Genomic DNA, 13449 nt, shown 5'->3' on the forward strand with positions numbered 1-13449 from the left:
TCCTACAAGACTGCCCCCCAACCCCAACAGCCCTCAGATGCCAGTAGCTGGTTGTAAGCCCAGGTTGTTATTTGTGCTTTTGACCAACTGACTATAAATCAGAGGTTCCCAAGATCCTTCCTCAGGTTCAATTAATTTCCTAGAAGTCAGAGAAACATTTTACTTACTAGGTCACCAGTTTATTATAAAAGGATACACACACACACACACACACACGTATTTATATATCTCAGGGACAGTTAGATGGAAGATCTGAATGACCAAATATATATTTTTTATAAATCACAATATCTCAGTCCCCATTCTTGGAAGCTCATCAGTAGTTGTGCTCAGCTTTTCAGTCCCTCGCCTACTACTTTGTTGGAAATCACCCAGAGGGAAAAGCAGCCCAACAGCTGGACTCACCACTCTCCCTCCCAGATGTGGATCCCTGATTCCTTATTGCTTCGCTAGCTGCCTGAGGCCTGAGATCAATGCTTTCTTTTAGTTTATTTCACTACAGCTTTTCTAAGTATTCTCAGTAGACAGGTTAAACCCAAATACCAGTTTCCTTATTTTTGTCATTAGTGTAATATTTAAACAAAGATTTTCTGCTATGGTAGTTATGTTAATTTTGTTTATATCTATTAATTTACTTGCTTTTCTCAATTCTGTCTTCAATGTTCCTCTGTGTTTTAAGCAACATTTGTTGTTCTTTTTTGCTATTTTAAAAAAAGTGTTCATTTATACAAAATTTTACCTTTTTTCTATATATTTTTGAACTCTGACAATGAGTGCCTCCAGTCATTCTGTTGCCTCATCGCAAAGCCCTGAGGTCTTCTATGTTATCTAAGAGAACTTTGGTTTTTATTCTAGGCAATGCAAGTTTGTGGCAATGTGTTGTCATGGTTTTTATCTGCTCAGTCAATGTAGTAGATACTTAGATAGGCCAGGTCCAGAGGGTCACCAGGGTGGAGATCCCCAGGTGCCCAGCAACAGCTAAAATTCTAAGCCTGTGCATGACCACTCCCTTAAGCATTAACCCGTGGAAGATGACATCTAGGCTTCTTCTGTGCTTTAGCTCCAGGCCCAGAGAAGCAGCAAAATCAGATGGAGTGACACCATGGCTGACATCAGGACCAGCTGCATTGACTAATGACCCACTGGTGCTGATCAACCAGTGGAGACCACGAGGGGGCACAACTGGAAAGCTGATGAATGTTCCATTGGGATTCTCCCCTAAGCCCTCCAGATAGAAGCCCTTGGTAGAGGGAGTCCTCAGAGCTCTCTCAATGGAGCCTTTCCCCACCCTCTTTCCCCAGGAATGCTTTCCTTGCCTCTCTCTTTTTCCTAAGCTCCAAGGGCCCTTCCTTTGCCTCTGTGACTTGTTTCCTGAGCCCATTTCTTCTACAGCTCATTTATTGTACCTCTGTGACTTTCTAAATGAACTTTCTCTTATAGTTTGAGTCTTGGCTTTGAATTCTTTCTTAGCCTGAACTCAAGTACCGAGGTTGTTGAACCCAGGGCTGGCCAAGTTTGTTGCTAACTCCTGGTGCTGTTTTCCTGCTGCTGACGGAAGCATTTCTCTTGTGTGTTCTAAACCTACCATTGGTTTCTTTTCTCCTTCTCTCGTCATAACTTTTGAGGTTGTTTTCACTAACAATATACTCAATTAAACAGTAAAAAAAATATGCATAATGTAAAAATGGTTTTAATAGCATTGTATATAATATTCAGTAAACAGGGCAAAAAAGCTTGAAGGTCAAAGACAAGTCTCTAATTCTTTACTACTCTGTTCAAACCCTGGGTTCTCGTGCTTCAGGGTGTTTTTTTTTCTTTCTTATCTATAAAATAATAATAAATAAAAATAATAATAGTCACACCTTTTTCTTAAGAGTTTGTAAGAATAAAATCTGTCTTAGTTTGCTAGAACTGCCATAACAAAATACCACAGATTGGATAGCTTAAACAAAAAATTTATTTTCTCACAATTCTAAGAGTCTGGGGTGTCCAAGATCAGAGTTCTGGAAGATTTGTGTTTTTTTCCTGAGGCCTTTCTCTGGGATTGCCTTCTTGTTATTTCCTCATGTGTCCTTTGCTTGTGTATGTGCACTTATCTGGCATCTCCATGTTTCCAAATTTCCTCTTATAAGGACTTCCGGCAGATTAAATTAGGGCCCAGCCTAATGGCCTCATTTTGACTCAGTCACATGTTTATAGATGTTGTCTCCAAATTCAGTCACATTCTCAGGTACTAAGGGTCAGGATTTCTGCATATGAATTTTGGAGGGACAAAATTAAGCTCATAACAGAAATCATTATCCGTCCTATTTTAAATGATATTGTTTTCATCTTAATAGTGCAAAATTATTCTCATCAAACTAGTGGAATCAACACAGCTAGTTTAACCAGTAGGGATGGTAAAAATAGTAAAAAAAGGAAAAAAAAAGAAAAACCAGTATCCCTGTAACTATAAATAATTGTTTGTAAAACTTATTATTTCTAACACCAACAATAAAATCACGTTGCCTGTGACTAATGTTTAAATGAATAAATAATATTAGGAGTATTTGCAGCAAATATTAGTTGACCTGCAATTTTATGGATAACTACAGAATTTATAGATTACTAAATCTTTCAGGTTGCTTATTATGTTATTATTGTTTATAGTGATTGTTATAACTTTAAATCAATAAAATGTGTGCTTTCAGGAGTCCTCTACTCTAGATTTTATTTAATCTTGTTTAATAACTTAGCTGTATACTTGTGTCAACGTCAAAGGGTTGTTGTATTGAATGAGATATTAATTAATGCTAATCATATAAGCTCTTAGTAGCTTTTACATCATAAATGTATCATAATTTTTAGCTTTTTATATTAAGCTATGGAAATAAGACAGGCATTGTCCTTAGGAAAATAAATAATGAATATGTAATTACAAGAAGTGTCAGGTGCTGAGGGCAACACTTAGAGGCACACTCTCAGAGAAAAGATTCGTCTTGCATGCAAGTCTAACAGTACTGCTGATATAAACTCACGTATAAGTAAAATTACTCTAAGTTACAACCTTGAGGATGAATGACAAGCAGTCAAACATAAAGCACCAGACACTTGAATGCCATGGGTTTATTGTATTGCATTAGCCTTTTTTCTGATCTTGGTCACTTTAAAAACAATAAAAACCTTGTATGGTTTATAGTTTCCAAGTTGCTAAATTTCATGTGGCTAAAGTTTACTGAACTCTTACCATGGGCCAGACATAGTTCTAAAACTCTGTGCCTGTGTAAACCCACAACATCCTTAAGAGACAGTAATACTGTTATTTTTGTTTTATAAGTGGGGGGAAAACAGAGCAGAGAAAGGCTGAATAACCTGCCCGAAGTGTAAACAGCATAGTCTGGATTTGAACCCAGGCAACAGGCTCCAAGCTTTCACATGTCATCCCATTTAATGTGCAGCCCATTCATTCACCTGAAGAGCACTCCTGGAGCCCTGATTATGCTCCAGGTATTGAGCCGGGTGGTGGATGATATGGAAAAAAGTGCAAGACATGGGACTTGGTTCACCATCCAGAGAAGGGGAGAAACTTAAAAAGTGTCCCGTGGACCTTCCAGTGTGGCTTGGGGGGAAGTGCAGCGCGTCCCCACGTCCTTCCCTGACCTGCAAAAGAGGAGGGTCTTTGGGGAAATTCTCACCACGAGTTCTCCAGGTGCTTCCACAGGATACCAGGGGCAGCAAACCTTTGTTGCTGAGGATCTGCACTTCACTTGAGAAATCTCTTGATTGTTTTATTTTTCTCAGGCTTAAAATAAAAAAGAAATCCTGCCCCCCCTGCCCCCCAGCACTATATTAGAAATACGAAGAGAGGGAAAAGAGGAAATTTTCCCTCCCACACCCTCAAATCCTGACCTCAATGTTTTCTCACCAGAGCCTGAGTTACTGCAAAGCAAAGGACCTACGTAGGTAACCATCTGATCTGAGGCCCTGCCTAAACTGAGCTAACCTGGGGGGCGACTTTCTGGCAGGAGGCACCTCAGAGTGGGGCTCCGGCACTGCTAACCCGGCGCTTAATAGGCTCAGGTACCCTGGTGCCGTGTAGTCAAAAGTTGAAGTTAAACTGGGGTCCAGTGGCAGCAAAGAAACAAGGGGAACGGGGTGCTGTGCCTGAAGGGTGAGTTGGGCCCCCGAGGTGTTGCTTGGCCACGGGAGGCCCGAGGGGAGGGAGCAGGAGGAAGGTGGCTGGGGCTCAGGCCTTGGTGGGCAGCAGCGGGGAGCGTGACCGACAGCAAGCACGCAGAAGCAGAAGGGCCTGGGGAGCAAAGGGGCGCCAGGGGAGGCTAAGGGGCTGCAACGCAGCACCCCAAGTTTCCCACCCCAGCGCCCTGGCTGCGGGCCCTCGGCGTGTTCTTCAGCACTCAGGTCCTCAGCCGCTGGTAAGGGAAGGTCCTACCTCCCCAGTGGGTTGCTGTGAGGACCAAAGGAGGAAGCCGTCGGAGGAAGCATTCAGCTTAATGACTCACACGGCGAATAGTAAATAAACACAAGTTCTTTTCCTTCTGCTCTTTACGCATCTCCCCTCACCCACCCGTCCCAATCCCGACTGCTCTTTATAAACTGGCTTTACTGCCCCTGTCCCAAATAGATGGGATTTTAGGAATTCCTAATAACAATTTAAAGTTCTTTCTAATCAGTTTAAAAGTGTGGAATGTCACCTTTGTGCTTGAAATATTATATATCTCTCTGAGACAAATGTGTTGCCATCCCTGACAGACAGATAGAGGCTACAGAAATATTTGAATTTTCCCTGTGACTGAAATGAAATGTTTGTTGTCTAAAAGATCATGAGGAATAAAGCAATAAATAAACTATTTAGAGACAAAAATAGATTCACTTATCAGAAACAAAAACAGCGACCATTCAAAATTAAGCATAGAATTCTAAGCAAATTAACACAATCCCAGAATATAAATCCCAAAATGGTAATGCCACATTTAAAAGATGTAAGGAAAACTGCATTAGAAGAAAATCCTAAGGACCTAGGTAAATACGTTAGGGTGCTGTTTTTTTCTTGTTTGTTTTTTGCAACTTTGTTCCTAGAATATTGCTTGAAATAAACAGTACATCATATAAGAAATCTTTTCTTTTTAGTGATTTTAGAAGCAGTGATTTTGTCATAATGAGATTTGACCTGTAAGGTAAAGAAATTATAATGTGTACAGGTAATTGTGAAACTTTTAAACACCAATAATAGGCTTCTTTAAATGAAATTTTATATGTAAGACTTGCAAACACAACCAAAAATTGCAAAAGTGGGAGTGAGGGCCTGGAACACACACCGCCTCTCCCTCGGACGCTGCGAGACGGAGCCCCCGTGCCCTCAGAGCTCCCCAGGCTACCACTGCTCTGCAGCACCATGGATCTGTTGGGTTGTTTTTGTTTTTCTAAATTGCATGTTGTATCTGTGGGGGCTAAAAAATATATAATAATACATTTCCTCCTACCCTCTAAGTTCTTCCAGGCAGGGCTGATAATCAAATTAACAGAGACAGACAGATGAACAAGAGAAAAATAAGATGTTAATAAATGCACATGGGGAATTCACATAAGCATGAAAATTCCAAAGACAGTGAGGCAACATTGGGTAGGTAAGACATTTTTGGATAAAGGAGAAGGGTGAAAGGAATGAGATATTAGATTTCAGAAGTGAGGATGAGAGATTTACAAGTAGTTGCGGGAGAGCAGAACATACCTGGCAGGAAAATTCTTGCTAAGCAGCTCGGGGCAAGGAGACACCGGAGTGTCTAGCTCCCAGGCCCCCTCCTGAAGTGCCCTGTTTACGGTGCTTACTTAATTCAAGCTAGGCTAAGGCGCACATCCTAAGATTCCCCTTTTGGAGTAGGTTTTTCTGTCTGAATCTCTTGGGCAGAAAAGGGGGGAGGGTCCTTCTGAATCTTTTGTTTATTAATAAAGAGCTTAAAAAGCAATATTCCAAAAGGCAACTTCAGGGTGGCAAAACTATGGTTTCCTTCATAATTAATTAGTGTGTCATTCAGTAAATTTTAGTCAATCTCAGTTATTATTTTATCTTTCTTATGAAATAAAATACACCATAGTACATTTCAACACGATAAAATGTTGCCTTTGAAATATTTATCAGGTATAGATGAGTATATATACTGGGTATACTGCATCGTAATGTAAAATGATTTTAAGTTCCAGTCAAGAAAAGTTTAAAAGATCCGCCTCACTACTTCATGAGGTTGAGAAAACCTCATGAAAATTATAACATTTTGCTAAAATAATTTGAAATGACTAACTTCCAGCTTTAATAAAATAAAATGGAACTTTACTCAGAAGAAAAGTTATGATTAAACATATGTAGAGGCCAATCAATGAAGAAGTTGAAAGCAAGAATTTTGTTAGCAATAAAGAAAGAAGCTGGGTCTTTTTACATTTATTTATTTAGAATTTATGAAAATTTATTAATTATGAGTGCCATGTTATTTTTTTCCTATAAAATTTTCCCATTTTAGTTTCAAACCTAAGATTGTTGAATAACTTGGGCTGCCTCTGTCATAGTCACTAAGTCCTTCATAAATCAGGGGCACACATATAAAAGTATTTCAAATGCTTCAAATGTACAAAGTGGTAATAGCAATAACTCTGTTAATCCATTGAATTGGCTATTTCTCCTAATACCATTAGAGATGTGTTTATCTTTTAGGTCTCAGTATCATTCTTGTGTTAATTTTCATATCAATGATCATCCGAATGGCATCAGCTCTCTTTCATGTGGAGCACAAGGGTCTTGTGTCGGCTGAGCTCCGAATTCCTAGGTTCCCAATAGCATCAGCCCCTTGGCTCCTTAAGCTGCACAGTGTTTTCTCAAAGTGATTCATCCCATCTCTGGCCAGTTCTCAAGATGATTCAAGATATAGTCTTCAGCAAGCAGCCTATGCTAAAGATTGCTTAAAGAATTTCCTCTGTGCAACAGGCTTTTCGTTGTCCACCCCAAACCCATCACATGAAATAGGGACTTTTAAGTGTCACTGATCAACCAACGCAGAGAAGCATTGTTAAGTAGCCTGCTTAACGGGCAAGTCTTCTTTACTATTGGCCCTAAATTTGATTTGTAGGTGTCTAACAAAACTGGTCCAGGAGCTAGTTGAAATAATAGGCACATCATTAATGTAATAGGAATTATAGTTGCAATAATTGCTAACACTGTAATGCCTGATCAGTACCAGATATGGGACAACCGAGCCCCAATGTCATTTCCTTCACTTCCTATAATTTATAATATGAAATTCACCTTTGGTAATCAACAAATTCATTCAACAAGTATGTATTTAGTGCCTACCATGTGCAAGACACTACACTAGAAACAGCACAGCAACCAAACACAAATAAGACATCACTTTGGCTTCGAGAATATTGGAATCTGGTATTGAGAATACAACTTATAAATCACCACTAATAATAACAATAGTCAATACTTATTGTATAACTTATTATGTGCCAGGCAAGGTTCCAAAATGTTTAACCTCATGTTTTAGAACCTTGCCTGGCACATAAGTTATTCAATAAGCATAGTTGTTGATTCCTTCCTTCTAGAGCTTATCTTTCAGTGAGAAAAGCAAAGAAGCACATGTATAAAGAACTGATAAGTTCCATGATAGAGAAAGTTCAGGATGTAATGCGAGGACATCACTCAGCAGAATGCATAGCTCGGTCTAGGAAAATTAGGGAAGCCTTCCAGAAGAAGGAATATTAAAATAGAGACTCATTTGAGTGTTAGCCAGAACAAAAAAAAATAAGAAAAACATACATATAGTGTCTGATGTGTATATCTTACCCCTTCCCCAACCCCATACACATACACAAATAGTGCCGTAGGGACAGGTGGGAAAAGACTTAAGAGGAAAGACTAATACATTTAAATAAGGAGCGAGGATAGATCCTGTTTCTCAGAAAATCACTTTGTCCCTAATGACTCTATTATGATATATAAGGATACCTTCTTAGAGCTATGTAATATTAAAGGAAATTATTTTTTATATTTCTCTCCATATTTAATAAGAAAAAAGTAAGCAATGCGTGTTATAGTAAAATCCACCACAAGCAGCTTCTCTCTCGTTCATTTGAATATAGCGTGAGTAAAACAGAGGCCTGCATGGAAGAGTGACTCATCCCTATTACATGAGTTTCACACTTAGTTCTGACAATTTATGAGAGGCCTGTGCGGTAAACATCCTTTTGCTGAGGCCCACAGCTGGTTCATCGTCTCTGATCATAATATTTGGTATTAGAAGAAGAAATATAGACTATTAATGCCTGTAATTTGACTTCCCTGCTCTGTTCTGCTGAACTTTCTCCTGGAAGGTTACCAGTGACCTCATTACTGCCAGGCCTCTTCCGTCATTCCTGTCGCCTTGACCTCATTGTTCCGCCTGCCCTTGGTCACCGTGCCTCTCTCTGCAACGCCCACCTCCTTCTGCTTTGGAAATCACGCTCTATCATGGCTGCCCTTTTAACTCTTTTTGACCCTCTTATATAGATCCTGGCATTAAATAAATATCAGATATTCATTAATGTCAACACATATCTTTTGGTTCTGTCTCATGATTTTGTTAAACATTATCTCATTTTAGTTCCATGAAAATTCTGAGATGAGTGAAAGACAGGAACAATTATAATCACAGGTTTTACAGATGAGGTGATCGAAGTTTAAGTATGGTCATGAGGTCAAAAGAGTCAATGAAAGATGGGAGCCAGGATTTAAACCTGCAGCTCCTGACTACTGTTTTAACATCAGTTTTTGCTTAATTGATTGCTTTATTTTCTGATTTTTTAGGACACTTAATACCTATACTTTTTTTCTTTTCATCAGAAAGAGTGAAACTTTTCTCATAAATGTGGTTTGGGTCATATAACAATGCAGTTTTTTTTTTATCTGCAATGGGATCCAAATTTTCTAGTTTCCAATGCCTCACTTTTAAAAAATTTTGGTGGAGTTCATGATTTATAAATTGTAAGCAAAGGGGGGACATTTTTAAAAGGCCTAAGCAAATATCCTAGGGGTGATGGAGGCAAGATTTTAGAACAGTGGAGAAGACCGCTTATAAGAGAAATTACTTTTCCACATCATGAGGACATTATCTGTGCTGTAACTCCAGGATATTTTAGCCAATGCCTTTGTACCCTTGCCTAAAATTGCTCGATGCTAAAAGACACAGGATCAAGAGACAATAAAGCAGCAGTTATGTATTAGTACCACATCTCAGAGGTCGTAGAAAGATATCCCATTAGAGACTGTGTAGTTCAAACTTGCATTTTAAGGATGAGAAGAGTCTGGCCCAGAGCAGTTAAATGGCCTATACAAGACGACACAATTACAGTCAGGGGTAAAGCTTGGATCTAAAATGTGGTTTAGTGATCTTTCTCTCTTTCCATGTTTTAACTAAAACATCAAGCTGCCTGTTTGTAAAAATGCATTTATTCGAGGCCCTTCCCAAACCAAGTGAATCAGAATCTCTGGGAAGGTAAGGCCACACATTAGTTTTATTTCTGAAGCTGACTTAGTGATTTGATGTTATTTTTTAAATGTTTTTTAGAGGAAGAGAGAGGGAGAGAGAGAAAGAGAAAGAGAGAGAGAGAGAAACATCAATGATGAGAAAGAATCATCAATTGGCTGCCTCCTGCACCCCCCCACTGGGGATGGAGCCCAAACTCGGGCATGTGCCCTGAGAATTGAACTGTGATCTCCTGGTTCATGGGTCAAAGCTCAATCACTGAGCCACGCTGTCTGGGCTGACCCAGTGGTTTTAAAGAGCAGCCACGAGTGACAACAAATGTCTAACCAGCCAAACAACAAAATATTAACAATTTATCAGAATACTTCCTTATAGAGTACGACGCATTGCAAGACAGAGTATTATCTTATTTATATGTAATTTTATCGAGGGGTACTTACTAGGTCAATCATTACCAATAATATCCAATATAATAAAGACTTTAGTAGCTTTTTGTTTTATGGCCTTCACTAACAATTTTTTAGTTGTCTGTTAACAGGGAAAAAAATCAATAATAAAATATTCCTAGAATTTTGGGGGCATTCCACTCTGTTTTCTAGATATTTTTACCCCCAGTATCTGCATAAATTAGGCTATCCTAGGTAATGTTTATTGTGATTTAGATTTAGAAAGTAATTCACAGGTACCTTTGAGGTGATTAAAAGATAAAGTTTCAAGCTTAGTATTTTGCCCTTTTCCACACCTGAGAAGAACATTAACATCAAAAACTCGTAAAATTGCATAAATCCACATGTAATCATGCTATAATCACTCAAATGATTTAGCAATAAAATGCAGAGTTCTTCAAAGGCTGATTGGCGGTTGTATGAGGCATAAAGTATCTGTTGACTGCCCAAACAGAAAATGATTGCTGAATCTATAACTTTAAGAAGGTTAACATTTTAACTGTAAAATGTTGCTAAGGAGGTAATGTGTAGTTACATGCAACTAGGCGTCAGCTAACCATGAACTAGTAGTGCTTTAAATAGGGATTTGAATCTGCCTGCATTCCTAATTCATCGTCACTGCCTGTGTAATTAATGGTCTGTGGCACCCATAGGTGGCCGGGGAGGCGCTTCTAGGGCGCAGCTCGGGCGAGAACAAGCAGCAGCAGCCTGGGAATGCTCCGGCTCCGAACAGTATCCAACAGTGTCTGCTCTTCCCGCATTCTGTGGTTACTGAGATTTCTCAGAGGATTCTGTTGACAAAATTCATGGGAAACGTGTTGGATGTGAGATTTTTGAATAAAGTGTTTTTCATAAGCACAAGGAACAATGAAAAAGATAAACAAATGCTCTGACAATGGAAGATGGAAGACAGAAACTCGTTTGTTTCCTTAATAGGAAAACAGTAATATAGACGGTTCTTTCTGATTGTTTGTTTTGTTAATTCTCACCCGAGGATATCTTTTCCATTGATTTTTAGAGACTGGAAGGGAGGGAAGGAGGGGGAGAGACAGAGAGAGAAACATCTGTGTGAGAGACACAGCTATGGGTTGCCTTCTGCACTTGCTCTGACCAGGTATCAAACCTGCAGCCCAGGCACAAGCCCTTGACCAGGAATGGAACCCGAGGCCCTTAGGTGCTAGGCCAGTGCTCTAATCACTGAGCCACACTGGCCAGGGCTAGACTGTTCTTCTTAAGGAAAGAGTGTAAACTCTCTGCAAAGGGATATGAATGCTTTTAGCAAATAATCTAAAACTAGAGAACCAGAAATGTGGATTTTAATGAAACTATATGAGAACACCCCACGGATAAGAAACAGACAGTGCACTAAATATTATAAGGAAAGGCAATAATAAAGTGTGGTGTTGAAGAGTGTAGTGCTGGCTGGGGTCAGGCTGCCTGGTTTGAATACCATCTCTGTCATTTTTGAGCTGAAGGGCCTTGGACAAATTTAAGTTTTTTGTTTGTTTTTTGGCTTAGTCTCATCTGTAAAATGGAAATAAAATGGTACTTACCTCAAAGGATTATTTTGAGGAACAAATGAGAAAACACATTTTAAACTGCCAGGTGAGTTGAAAATGTTAGGTATGTATATTAGTTGCTATCATGATTACTATTATTAGGCACATCTCATTTAGATTTAAGAACAAATATCTAGTACCTTCCTGTTCCTTTCCATCTGTAGTTCTGAATTGAAAAGAAACCACAAACAGAAGATATTGTTTTTCAGTTAATCAGTCATTACACCGTTCACTTGGCATTCAAATAGTATGTGAATTTTCAAATGTGTTGAAGTCATTTTTAATTTAAAAAAAACCCTCTCAAATTATGAAGTCAATCAATGACAAAATATAACTTACTGTTTAGTAGGTTTAAAACCATTCTCCATTTTATTTTCTTCTATATCTTTAATTATATACTAAAAGAAAAACAAGAAAATTTTGCCTTTTGAATTCTTGAACCAATTCTCAATTAAGACTGGATTACTCCAGAGAAAAAGACTTTTTAAAATGCCTGAGATAGAGGCTATTTAAATAAAAGAGGGTGCCTTATGTTCAGTATATGTTTCTCCTCTCTATTTTGTCTCTAAATGGATTAAAAATGATTTGGCTTCAGGAATGCACCTGTATATCTCGATCTATCTGTATCTATATAACAATGCTATTACAAAGATATTCAATAAATATTTGCTGGGCATATAACTAAATGAGAGACTTGCCTAAATAGCATTGTAGTCTTGATTTTGGTCAAAAAGGAAAGCAAAACAGGTATTGTCTTACAAAGGTTATGGGTAAATATGGAGCCCAGAATTTGTCTTGGAAATGTGTGCTTTATTTGTATTTTATAAGACATTATCTAATTTAAACATATATTTTAAAATTTATCATGAAAGACATAAATTCTTCATTCAAGTTGAACTTGTTCAAAAGGCCCCATGTAGTTAACATCAACTAAAGTTAGAATATAATCAATTTTTTTTTCAGAAGTTAGCATCGAATAGAATGGAATTATGTTAAGGTCTCATATTTTGAATATTAAACTTCATAATCTCCTCTCAGACACTTACCTTAGTTTTCAATGCCTTCACTGTCAGAAGGCGATCTGATATCATTTCATCTCAGGGGTTCTGGTTGAGGATTAGCTAATGAAAGACTAAACATCGGTGGTATAAAAAAGCTAATTCGGCAAAGTAGGTGTGCTCTGTTGTCAGTTTAAAAAGCAGTGATTTCAAAACAAACAAGTGCCAGTTTTAGTCCCAAAGAGCACCAACTTGAGGGGAAAACAACAAAAGATGGAAGAATTGTGAGGTTTTGTAAGTTCTTGTCTGGCTCTTCAGGGCTGGCCCAGGACTTGATCTGGCTGCAGCCTGTAGGGCTGATACGTTTCGGGCCTGCATGTGGATGCTGCCAGTCCAGGATTTCCTCACTTCTCCTAAGAGAACGCAATTTTAATGTAAAATGATAATTGATTTTTGCAGCATTTCCCTGCCTGATAGTGGTTACATGTTTCTTATGCATCAATTAAAAACATAGGCCACCAAGCCACCTTTGAATTTAGTATTGAACTTGAAATGAATACACTTTAATAATCACAATAGAGACTCAATACATTTTTAAGAATAGCATTACATACATATTTAGTCTATATATATATATATATATATATATATATATATATATATATATATCTCATTTAGATTTACTAACCCTTTGAAGAAGAAAAAATCCCAATACTTCTCAGACTGGGCATTGCTGATCTGGCTAATGTGTCCAAGTCACTTCCTAGTAGGAAAATTCCATATGACTTGGTTATTTTCTTCCCAAATTGTTCTATCTTCAAATATGTTTGTACCTTTAAGAGGAATTACGATAGCAATTCCTACTATGTGTATATATTTAAATGAACGATTAATGAAAATTGTCCTCTATTAAAAAAAAAAAAAAAGACATGCG

The sequence above is a fragment of the Miniopterus schreibersii genome (assembly GCF_964146895.1).
Source record: "Miniopterus schreibersii genome assembly, chromosome: 1".
Classification (NCBI taxonomy): Eukaryota; Metazoa; Chordata; class Mammalia; order Chiroptera; family Miniopteridae; genus Miniopterus; species Miniopterus schreibersii.